Here is a 12,193-nt window from a genome sequence, read left to right as displayed (position 1 = left end):
GGGGGGAGGGGGAGAGAGAGGGGAGAGAGGGGGAAGAGGGGAGAGAGAGAGGGAGAGAGAGGGAGAGGGGAGAGAGAAGAGAGAGAGAGAGAGAGAGAGAGAGAGAGAGAGAGAGAGAGAGAGAGAGAGAGAGAGAGAGAGGGACGGCCGGACGCATCGGCGGTCATCGACGCGCACCTCGCACGGGCTGCCATCATCAACATCGGCCGCGAGCGATTCCGCACGCACAGCGGTGTCGCTCTGTCTCTCTCGCGCGCACGGCGTGTCCCGCCGGACCTTTGGGGTGCGAGAGAGACAGCGCGACGCGACGCGGCCGGGCGATGGATAGATGGATGGCCCCCGCGGCCGCGGACGTGATCGCGAGCAGGAGAAAGGAAGACCGGCACCGCGGCAACTGATTCCGAGGGTCGTCGCTCTGTCTCTCTCGCACCTATAGGGGAAGCCCCACGAGTGCGAGAGAGACAGAGCGACGACAACGACTCTCGGAGTCAGTCTCCGCAGCGCGGTGCCGACTAACGGCAGCACGTCATTAATAAATCAAGGCGCCACGCAACGCCGCGGTTACGTCGCGCCGACCATAGACCGCGTCCCACAGTGGGCCAGAAGACCGGTGGAGGCGGCCGGAGTCGCTCAATGGGACTCGAACCGAACGTGTGACCCCACCTGCTCTCCGAACGAGGAATCCATGGGTGGGGTCACACGTTCGGTTTGAGTCCCATTCAGCGACTCTGGAGCTCAAAACGCGTCTAGCATTTTGGCCTCCTCCTCCGGTCTTCTGGCCCACTGTGCGGCGCCACCGCCGGCACGCGGGTCGCCGAGGCGGACGCCCCCTAGCGAGCCAGCGAGCCCCCTAGGCCCTAAGGCTGCCTCACGTTACGACACTTTGACACTTTCTCCGTGCGGCCAGACCAGCAGCGCCACCAAAAAGGAATCAAGCCTGGACCTCGGCCTGGACATCGAAGGGTGCACACTCGTGGAGGAGTCTATGAAGACCTTCACCCAGGCCGCACAGTGGGTCAGAAGACGGCCGGAGGCGGTCTGAAACCCGGACGCGTCTTGAGCTCCAGAGTCGCTAAATGGGACTCGAACCGAACCGAACGTGTGACCCCACTAATGGATTCCTCGTTCGGAGAGCAATCCATTGGTGGGGTCACACGTTTGGTTCGAGTATTGTGCAGCGACTCTGGAGCTCAAAACGCGTCTAGCATTGTGGCCGCCGCCACTGGGCTTCTGGCCCACTGTGGGCCGGACGCAGGGGCTGCGGGGCTGGACTCTTATCTCCATCTTTAGAGGAAAAAGGTACAGTTCACTTTAGTGTGACTGACTCGGTGCCACTGAGTGCACACTTGCGTGTTGTCAGGGCAGTTTAGAGGATTACCCAAAAACATCATCCAGCTCACCTTCGGTTACGGACGTTCCCGATGGTTCATCCGCCCTCATGGACCTCGACCCCCCGATACACTTTTCCGCAGGAAAGACGATAAGATGGGAAAACAGAGACGCTTCCGGCGGGATTTGAACCCGCGCCGCCGACTCTCGCTGGCCGGAGGGGGCACGCGACTCCCGGACCGGACAGGCCAGGCCCCTATGGCGCCGCCCCCATTCAAGCACATCAGGCCGATTCCGAGAGTCGTCTTCGTCGCTCTGTCTCGCTCGCACTCACGGGGAGTCCCGTGCGGGTGCGAGAGAGACAGGGCGACGAGAACGACCCTCGGAACCAGCCTGCAGATAGCGGCTAAAAACAGCCGCAGGGCGATAGCGGCCCGGCGGACTGATTCTGAGGGACGTCGCTCCGTCTCTCTCGCACTCGTGGAGCGTCGCGAGTAGGTGCGAGAGAGAGGCACGCAAAGCGACATGCAAACGACTCTCGTTTCGGAATCAGTCCGCATAGTGGGCGGGACGCGCAGTGGCGCACTGCAGCGCATGCATCCATGCCCTGCCTGGCCCTGCCTGTAAAGGCGCGCTTGCGTCGCGAAGCGCTGCCAACATTGTGACAGCAGGACAGCACTGACATCTGCATCTCCAAGCGCTGCCAACATTGACAGCATGGTGAGAGTGATACACTGCATCCGCAAGCGCTGCCAACATCGACAGCATAACAGCAGTGACATCTGCATCTCAAAGATGCCAACATTGACAGCATGGTGAGGGTGAGAGTGACACATTGCATCTCCAAGCGCTGCCAACATTGACAGCATGGTGCAATGCACCTCCAAGCGCTGCCAACATTGACAGCATGTGACAGTGACACACTGAATCCACCAAGCGCTGCCAACATTGACAGCATAGTGAAATGCACCTCCAAGCGCTGCCAACATTGACAGACAGCATGGTGACAATGACACACTGCATCCTCTTCCTGCCAATAGCTTACTTCTAGTGGGGCGCTAACGCATCCTCTTTCTGCCAATAGCGAGGCCCCTCCATGCCTGCGCCCTATGCCATGCACCACTATTCGCAGGGGGGAGGTCGACGTCGACGATTGTGCCCACGGCCCCCTGTGCGCGCACTGGCCCGTCACATCCTGCTGCACGCCCCGCCCACCTCACCCCGCCCCACCACACCCCGCCCCGCCCCACCTCACCCCGCCGCCAAACCGTCACTCCACGTCAATAATGAAAGCGCAGCCCATCGAAATTCCGCGCACACACAGTCAGGACGCTCGCGCGCGCGAGCCCTTTTGCCCCGCAATCACGAAAAACAACAAGAACGAAACGCAAAAACCGACACACACACACACACACACACGGTGCGCCACTCCGAGAGATGCATCATGCATAAGACCGAGGGGGGAACAGCTTCCCACATTCATTGTACAAAATTTGACAACATTCCACACTCAGGAGCCAAAAACGCCTGTAAGTAGGCAACATGTGTGGCAAAACCACCAGAAACCTTTCACATTCTTGCACATTCACACAATCATTGTACACAAAATTTTACAGTGGGTCACCCCTCGCATAAGACGACCCCGCCCGACATTATAACGGCACGACGGCCTAGGCGGCCGAAGGCGGGTCCAAGTGCCGCCGACACAACGCGCCTCCTCTCGTCGCTCTGTCTCTCTCGCACTCATGCGTAAGGCCCGGCCAGGGCGTCTGCTTGCAACGCTCTGTCTCTCTCGCACTCATGGCGGGTGAGGGAGACGGCCAGGCGCGGATCCAGAAGGGAAGGTGATGGGGGCGTTGCCCCACAGTGGGCCAGAAGACCGGTGGAGGCGGTCAAAAGTCACGGACGCGTTTCGAGCTCCAGAGTCGCTAAATGGGACTCGAACCGAGCGTGTGACCCCACCAATGGATTGCTCCCCGAACGAGGAATCCATTGGTGGGGCCACAAGCTCAGTTCGAGTCCTGTCTCGTGACTCTGGAGCTCAAAACGCGTCTAGAGTTTTGCCCCTTCTGGCCCACTCAACCAAGTCGGGTAGGAGATTTGGTAAAACTGACCCCTTTTCCCCTCGAACCCGTCTCTGGATCCGCCCCTTGTCGCCGCCACCACGCGGATCACCCTTCAGAGAAAAGTCTGCGGCCAGACTGCACTGTAAGTACACTCCCGGCCAAAAGCCCGTACTGTACACGTGTCCAAAACAACGACAACAAATAACGCGCTCGCTCGCCTCTCGTCCGGTATAATCTTTTCCTCCGCTCTCGGACGGTCTGCAGCACACCGATTCCGAGAGTCGTTTTCGTCGCTCTGTCTCTCTCGCACCCAGACGGGACGCCACACGAGTGCGAGGGAGACGGAGCGACGAAAACGACCGTCGGCCGGTCTGGTCTGAGCCCCATCCGGCGGCCAATTGAAGTCCCCCCCCCCTCCCTCTTCTCCGCCCCTGGGCGGGCCGACCAGAGGCGGGCAAGCCATGGGCAAGCCGACCGACAACAACAAAGCCCTGATGCTGCCCGGCTCCAGCCACGTCTCGGAGGAGGCGGCGGACACGCACTGCATCAGGTGGGGCCGAGCAACGGCCTCACTCGCTTCGATTGCACTTAAAGTACACTCGAATCCAAAACCTACACCGTCAAAATTTGCAGTCGCTTTGTGAAAAAAAAGTCGATAACATTGAAATTAAGGGGAGATAACTCCGGTCAAATTTGTACACAGAAATAAATCAAACTTGTAAAATTCACTATAGCATCGAAATTCGACTAAAATTCATCAAAATTTGATTGAAGTTCTTCGAAATTTGACTGAAATTCATTGGATTTTTACACCGAAATTCGCATTGATTTCCCCTTGCTTGAAATAGAGAAAGATTCATCTTAAATTGATTAAATTTCCAAGCTCCTACTTATCTCACAGGGGTGTCAACTTTGTCATCATATGTTTTGATGACATTATCTCTCGTAGGGAAAATCAGCCTTGACATTGTCATCCAGTGACAACCAAAATTTTCGTAGTGTACGAGTACAGGCCACTTTATCGACGTGTTCGGAAATCTACAGATCTGAACAGCTCATTTGGCAAGGACGTCGAGCCGCTTTCCACGAGCGGTGCTTCCTTCGACACGAGGCGGCGAGACCCGACACTGTTAAAAATGAGTGTCGTCACTTATGAAAATAAGAAGGATGCCGGATGACATTTAAATTTAAGGCCGTAGGAGCGCAAAAATTTTTTTTCGCTAATCGATAGTGATTGATGTGTTGAACCATCATGTCGAACCGTTTTGCCCTGCGACGCTTAGTTTAGGCGTCGCGACGCCTCAAAGTTCGAAATTTTAACATTTTTGGAAGCACCGATTGAGAGAATGAAAAGTCGCAGCGACCTGAAATTTTGCACACATGTTGGCAGTGACCATATGAAGGGCAAGTGGTGTTTTGATTTGCGTCCCAAGTTCCAGGAGCACTCCTGGAACGCCTTGAAAGTAAGTGATTTTTGGAAAGCCACTGAGAGGGACCTAATAATACGGAGAGAAAACGAAACCCCAAGTGCCCTAGGCCCAATCTTCCTCTTTACGGCAAAGTTTTTCCGATGACGCCACGACTTGTGGTTTTCGAGATCCGTGCGTTAGAAAACTACCCAGATTTGCAGGTCCTGCACCAGTAGAGAGAGACAGGCTGCTTCGGCCGATGTGTTGTTTCCGTCGCACACCGGAGCTCGAGGCAGGTAGTCGGGGTCCGGGGTGACGCGCCGGGCGGACAATAGGCGAGCCGTCAAGGAGCCGTCTGCAATGCAGGCGGCACCGGGCCCCGACCAGTTTTGGCCGATTTTCGTCGCGATTTCGGTAGAAATTATCGTAGAACAGGAATTCAAACACCATTCGACCCAGCTTTTTACAACGAATCTATTGCCGCATTTTCCAAAATCGGAAAAAGGCTCGTTTGAAAATTTCTATTTTGGGTCTTGGGGTTATAAATCAGCCTGTCATCATCGTCGCCTCGGCGCAGCCCATTGTGAAGCAGGCCTCTCCATACAAAAGGGAGGCGGTCCCTTCGCTACCTGAAAGCTTAAATTTTTCTAACGCGTCGTTTGACGCTGATGGGATGTTCACCATCGTACTCGGGATGAAAATCTCGAACTTTCCATCTAAAAATTAAGTTTCTGCGGCCACTTTTAACAGAGCAATGATAACAATTTTTTTTAGCTATATAGAAATAATCAGTACTTCGCAAAAAATATTTTGTTAAAATTTGGTCGAAACTTTTGATTTTGACCTGAAACTTGGACTTAGGAGTTGAAGACCGACCCCGAGCTCACGAAAAGCTGGCGATCTGCTCCGTGCGGCCCAGGCCGAGCCCCGTGCCGGGGTGTCATTCACCCGCACTCCGGCAGGCCGGCCATAAACAGCCGGCCGAGGGTGCATTGTCTGCGAACCAGGTCTACGGGGCATCGGGACCCCGGCCTCAGACGACTGCGGATGCACCCGAAAACGCTCTCGGATGCTACCATTCTCAGAGTAGCCACCCGCTCCTACGCCCTTAACCACTTGAAACGACGTGGCATTTCCCTGGATTAAATTTTTATCAAAGCACCTTAATACTTATTGCTGTGAGGTTACGTAGTCATCAGCAAGTTTGATGACACTAAATTGTCGTCCAGTGACAACAAGTATTTTGACAGTGTGCAGGGCAGGCCCGTCTCGAGAGACTGAAAGCCCGTTTCGAGAGTCTCGAAGCCCGCTCCTTGGCCGGCCAGGACGAGATGCCGGTTCCGCGAAGCGGCCAAAAACTGTCTCAAATGCTGGCCGCGGCGCTGCAGCCGCGAGGCGTGGGTTTTGGCAACGTCAGCGCGCTGCAGTCAGAGAGTCGTTCTCGTCGCTCTGTCTCTCTCGCACCTTTGCGGGACGCCCCATGAGTGCGAGAGAGACAGAGCTGGGCAAATCGAGATGCCTGGCAGCTGAATGAGGCGAAGCAACGGCCATCTCGGCAGCCATCGAGCAACATCGCGAGGCAAGCGTTTTTAGCTGCCGAGCCGCATTTCCGAGCGCGTCGGGTATCTGCCTTCGATCAAACTCGGGTTCCTCAAGTTTCTTTTCGACGTCCACACGGCCAAAACGGTTTCGGCTGATCCCTGAGAGCCTACAGTAAAGACAGGCGATTTCCAGAGAGAGAGAGAGAGAGAGAGAGAGAGAGAGAGAGAGAGAGAGAGAGAGAGAGAGAGAGAGAGAGGGGCATGAATCGTTTTCATGCCGCACATGACCCAAAGTGACATGCGTTCAGAGCTTCCCCCTGGGGCCTTGAGCCTCTGAAGCGACAGAATTTCGTCGAGTATTTGATTTTATTTCCCTACAACGCGGAGCCGAGACAGACGTCCTCCTCTGCCAATTTTCAGTGTCGTCACAACGACGGCTTCCTTTCCCGCGACCCCGCGGCACCGGGCCAGCCCTCGGGCCAGCCGGCCGGCAGACGCTGCCGAGGGGGTATGCACTCGCGTAATAGTCGGTTCACTCTATCTGTAATAGCACGCGTAATAATACGCGTAATAGTCGCGTAATAGCCGAAATTGTCAAAATTTTATCAATTTTGGTGTGTTTTAGGCCGTTTTTAGCTAAATTCCGATTAATTTGTGGCGTAATAGAGCGTAATAGCGTAATAGTCGGTACACAGGTTCAGAGAGCGCATACCCCCTCGGACGCTGCGCTCTGTCTCTCGGGACGCACTCACGGGGCGCCCCGCAAGGGTGCGAGAGGGACAGAGCGACGAAAGCGGCCGGCCCCTAGCGGCGACGCGCTAACCAGGAGCGGTCCCGCGCCGCCACGGCCTTATCAATGGGTCGGACGCGGTCGCCGCCAAAGGGCCCGGATGCCCCAAATAAGCTCCTAATCCGTTTACACACACACACACACACACACACAAATACAGACACAATTACGTCATCAGCTGCGCCAGCAGGAAGAGTTTACTTGTTGGGTCACTGTACGTACGTATCAGTTTTTATGGGGACCACCTTTAAGATAAAGGAAATATACGGTTCCTGGTTTCCTGCCAGTGACCATCCACCCAATTGGACGTCACTGTGGAAGTCGTTTAGATATGACGCATGGTCTGAGGTCATTAATTAATCCCGGAGGTAGTAGAAACAACTCCCTTCTTGGGATTTTTAAAGTCATCAGTTGCGAGTAGACAATTTTTTTCGACAGTGAAAACCAGGACAAACTTTTTCGAACCGTCACTTTACGTGTGGCTCTCTGACACCCTTGCAGCGTAACGTAGACTCCCAACGCACGAATCAAAATCACGAAATTCACCACAGCATCACCACCGGTTGCTCAATCACCACCACACCAAAGTAGGCGAAATAACTGAATTCACTAGAGCATCAGCACGGCTTCTCAATCACCACCGTGGAATCACTGAATTCACCACATCAGCATCACCGGCTACTCATTCACCACCACTCTAGGGTAGGTGAAATCACTGAATTCACCACAGCACCATCACCGGCAGCTCAATCACCACCACTCTACTGTGGGTGAAAATCACCACAGACGGCCGGCACGCTCGTTGGTTTCACCACCATCATCACCACCACCACTGTATGATTCGACTGCTTGTCGCATCCAATGAACCACCAACCAGACGACACACTGTATTCCTCAATGCTTCTTCCGCCACTTCACTTCAAACGGCGCTCAATTAAAACATGAGTCCCACGGAGCGGGCACGCCACTCACTGCACTGTACACACACACTGACACACGAACGCGCACACACACGCACACGGACGCGCACACACACACGGACGCGACGGGCGGCGCAACGATGCTCCGTGCACTGCGAGCGCCGAGACACAACTGAACTGACTCACAAGCTGCTCTCAAGCTGCGCTGCGGCGGCGGAGCCAGATCATGTGTTTACGGCGACCAGCTGAGCGGACCGGCTGGGGCGAGGGGGGCGGGGGCGGCGTGGAGGGGGAGGCCCCCGCGGCGGCGGTGGGGGGAAGAAAAGGGGGGAAGGGGGAAGGGGAGGGGGGCGCGGAAACAGCGGCGGCAGCGAGCACTCCACTGCGCCGGCCGGCCACACGACAATTAACTTTCTCTCTCTTTCTCTCTCTCTCCGTCTCTGCCTCCACTCCCCCTTTCCCCGCAACGGCCAGCCGCCCAGTGATCGCCTGCAACGCGGGCTGCACCGGGCAGCAGCATGTGTGTGTGTGTGTGTGTGTGTGTGTGTGCTTGCGTGAGTGTGTGTGTCTGAGTGCAAGAGTGTGAGTGTGGCCAACGGACCCCTCAGCCGTCGGTCCTCCGCCCACACACACACACACACACACACACAGCTTGCATCGCCGCCGGCCACCGCGCTCCCCTACAACATCCCCACGCCCTCTTTCCTCTCAGGAAGGACGTTTAGGAGGACGACCGCGACGGACGCGAACCAGATCGGCAAGGAGAGAGAGAGAGAGAGAGAGAGAGAGAGAGAGAGAGAGAGAGAGAGAGAGAGAGAAGAGGCAAAGGGGAGCGACACGAGAACGCCATTTGCGGAAAGCGCGCATTTACAGTGGGCTACGCACGAAGTCGCGACCGCCACGAATCAATACTGCTCTCTTTCTCTCTCTGACACACACACACACACACACACACACACACACACACACACACGCGCGCGCGCGCAGCGGGAAGCAGAAAGAAGTGTATCGCAGAGAGGAAGAAGAGGAAGTGGCCGGGGACGCGGGATGGATGGAGGCGGCGGAGCGGCGGCGGGCGGTCCGCAGCACATCCAGGTCGGCTGACCCCGTCACCGCGAAACGGGGTCACACACACACACACACACACACACACACACACACGTGTACACAAGGGGAGGCGCACTGCAGGCGGGGCTCCAAATTTGTCATTCAATCTCCGAGCGCACACTCACCCACACATGGGAGGACTGTACGTACAGTCACAGCACAGACAGACACACACACACACACACCGCCCGAGTCCGCAGCATGCATGGTCGCAATGCGGGCGCCGGCGTCAGCCGCCACACGGTTGCAGATTTCCATGGCTGGACTTTGAATACGCACCGGCAAAGTCGGAATCTTGAATTCCAGCCTGCCTCCCGCACACTATGACGGACGGGTCAATGTACGTAGTGGTTTGATTCAAACTGCAGCTGTGGCGTCGTCGCGTTGCCAATTTACTCTGCCGGCGCTCCACTGGCCCCCAGAGACACCATCTGCTTTGCCAATTACACCTATGGCAGTTCATCTGCCGGACCCAGCCCGCGCACCACTGTGCGAAAAAACCACAGTAAATCCCGTTATTTTTTTTGCCGGGATTTACTGTAGTTCAGGACACAGTATTTACTGTGCCTGGTTACAGCATTTACTGTACCTGGTACAGGATATTCCGTACTCCACTCCTGTGGTAACAGTAAATCCCGTACAAAGAACAGTAGATCCTGTAAAAAAAAGTACAGTAAATCCCGTACTCTGAACTACAGTGACAGCTGTACTAATCACTACAGGATTTACTGTGATTTTTATCCCACAGTGACCCCGCCAGGCACGGATCGGAGAGAGGGGGAAGCAGGGGAGGGGTGTGCCCCTGAGATGAACAGGCCACCTGGCAGGGATGCTGCCAGCACCACTTTGCGCACTTTGTGTAAGAAAATCCTGCATCAGCGCCTTCACTCCGGCCCTGCTCTGCTGCAGCTGGTAGGACACAAGTTCGGCTCGAGGCCCATTTAGCGACTCTGGAGCTCAAAACGCGTCTCGAGTTTTTGCCGCCCGCGCCGATCTTCTGCTGCGGCCCACTGTGGGCCGGCGGGCCAACGGCAGGCGCCAGCAGATGCCGCGCGATACGCAGACAGCCGATTGGCCAAAGTTTCGGTGCGCGGCGTGAATCACTGCAAAACAGCGCCAGGTCGAGGCGTGAGCAGAAGCAGCTTCTCTATCTCCATCTCTCTCTCTCTTTCTCTTTCTCTTACTCTCTCTCTCTCTCTCTCTAAGCTATACGGGGACGCCCCATGAGCTCGAGAGAGACAGAGAGCGACGACAGCGATGAGCGTAATCAGCGCCCGGGGCCGTTTCTTTCTCCTCCAGAAAAACAATGCCGTTGGGTGGCGCTCGGATCGGGGAGCGGGGGTAGTCAGCGGCATAGTTCTTCAATTTCGACAAGTGGGACAGAAACGGGTATGCCCCTCTGCACGGGAACAAATCCCGTAGGGAGAGCCCCATTCTAGCACTGAGAAACCCTTGCAAACTATTTGAGGCCTTACAAAGAAACTGGACCCAACACGGTTTTGCCAGCACCGCAGCTCCCGCTGAAATAACACGATATTCCTGAGGCCCCAAGGGAACCCAGGAAATGGATTCACTGCGTAATGCACACACTCGGAGCGAAACTCGGAGGTGCAACCGTGGAGCCAAATGTCTCGCGCGCAGTGTAAACTTTCTGCGGACGAGAAAGTCACACCGTTAAATTTATCTTGCCGCATTTTGTCGGAGGCAACGGACGCCATCGCCAGACGGACGACCGGATACGCAGCGTAAAGCGCTGACAAGGATTAGTGGTCGGCCGGCAAGTCCAAAACATCTTCGACACTCAACAGGTCCTTGACGACGTCGTTCCGCGTCGCGCACCGCCCTCTGCACAGTGGGCCAGAGGACCGGTGGAGGCGGACAAAACTCAAGTCGCCGTTTAGGGCTCCAGAGTCGCTGAACAGGACTCAAACCGAACGTGTGACCCCACGGATTCCTCGTTTGAAGAGCAATCCATTGGTAGGGTCACACGCTCGGTTCGAGTCTTGTTTAGCGACTCTGGAGCTCAAAACGCGTTCGAGATTTTTACCGCCTCCACCGGTCTTCTAGCCCACTGTGCTCTGCCCGCCGCTCGTGCGCACTAAATGCTTGTGAACTCTTGGTGAAGGGACCCCCACTTAACCAATCTGTATACGCCAGGAGGAAACGATCCCAGAATACACCGTCAGGAACACCTGTAGGCACACACTGAATGTAATGTACAATTTTGTACGAGACATCACAGTTTTTTGTGCACACGAAATTTTAGTACAATTTTCGTACGAAAAACTGCACATTTTGCGCTATTTTTGTACAAAATTTTGTACAAATTTGTACGAAAAGTTCGTGCGCACTAAAAACTGTGATGCCTCGTACAAAGTTCGTACAGAAACATTTAGTGTGCAGGCAAAATGTGTGACAAAATCATACAGAATTCCACACAAAATTCACGCTGTCACCAACGGCATAAACAATTTCGTCTCGTCTGAGCGTCATTTGTTTCATCAGTGATGCACGCGACTCGTGCTTTCGGCCCGCTCCCTGCCTGCCCGCGGCTCAAGCCTTACGCCCGGCCCCCGGAGCGCTCTCGCCGCGCGCGCAGCCCGGACGTGGATGGATTCATAGAGCGCCCGGAGCCGTTCCAATCAGACTCATTAATACGTCGGTCACGCCGGTCCAGCACGAGCTGCAGCCCGCCAGCGCGAAGCCAGCACGGACTCCGGGACGTGGACGACGAAGGGAGAGCCGCTTCACGAGTGGTCAGCAGAACCGACCGGAGCAAAGCCAGCCGCCATGCTGAGAGGCCCGAATAAGAACTTAGAGCGGGCTTTGGTTTAAGGTTTAAGGATGGACGTTCAACAAACGGCTCCGTCAAGCATGAGCCTCTCACTATTACGTCGTGAAGTTGATAAGCAACACTCAGGGCACGGTACGCAAAATGTAGAAAATTTTTTGCAAAACATGATAGGCTACAATCAAGACGTTAAAACAAAGGCATACAAATTATGCCCTAACGAGTTACACTATGAATTTG

At 55.4% G+C, this 12,193-nt stretch overlaps 2 protein-coding genes across 2 annotated transcripts in view; both read right to left on the bottom strand.

Annotated features, from left to right (window-relative positions):
- LOC117640016 (tyrosine-protein kinase Abl) overlaps window positions 1–8,215 on the bottom strand; it is a 43,185-nt gene extending 34,970 nt beyond the window's left edge. Inside the window, exon 1 of the mRNA XM_034376192.1 lies at window positions 8,010–8,215. The gene's annotated coding sequence lies outside the window, so the exon portion shown is untranslated. The remainder of the gene's footprint in view (window positions 1–8,009) is intronic.
- LOC117640020 (golgin subfamily A member 6-like protein 22) overlaps window positions 1–12,193 on the bottom strand; it is a 125,357-nt gene that overhangs the window by 63,553 nt on the left and 49,611 nt on the right. The gene's annotated exons all lie outside the window — the stretch shown is intronic.

The sequence above is a fragment of the Thrips palmi genome, unplaced genomic scaffold, assembly GCF_012932325.1.
Source record: "Thrips palmi isolate BJ-2018 unplaced genomic scaffold, TpBJ-2018v1 HiC_scaffold_12, whole genome shotgun sequence".
In the NCBI taxonomy this organism is placed as follows: domain Eukaryota; kingdom Metazoa; phylum Arthropoda; class Insecta; order Thysanoptera; family Thripidae; genus Thrips; species Thrips palmi.
This window is presented reverse-complemented; position numbering and strand designations above follow the sequence as displayed.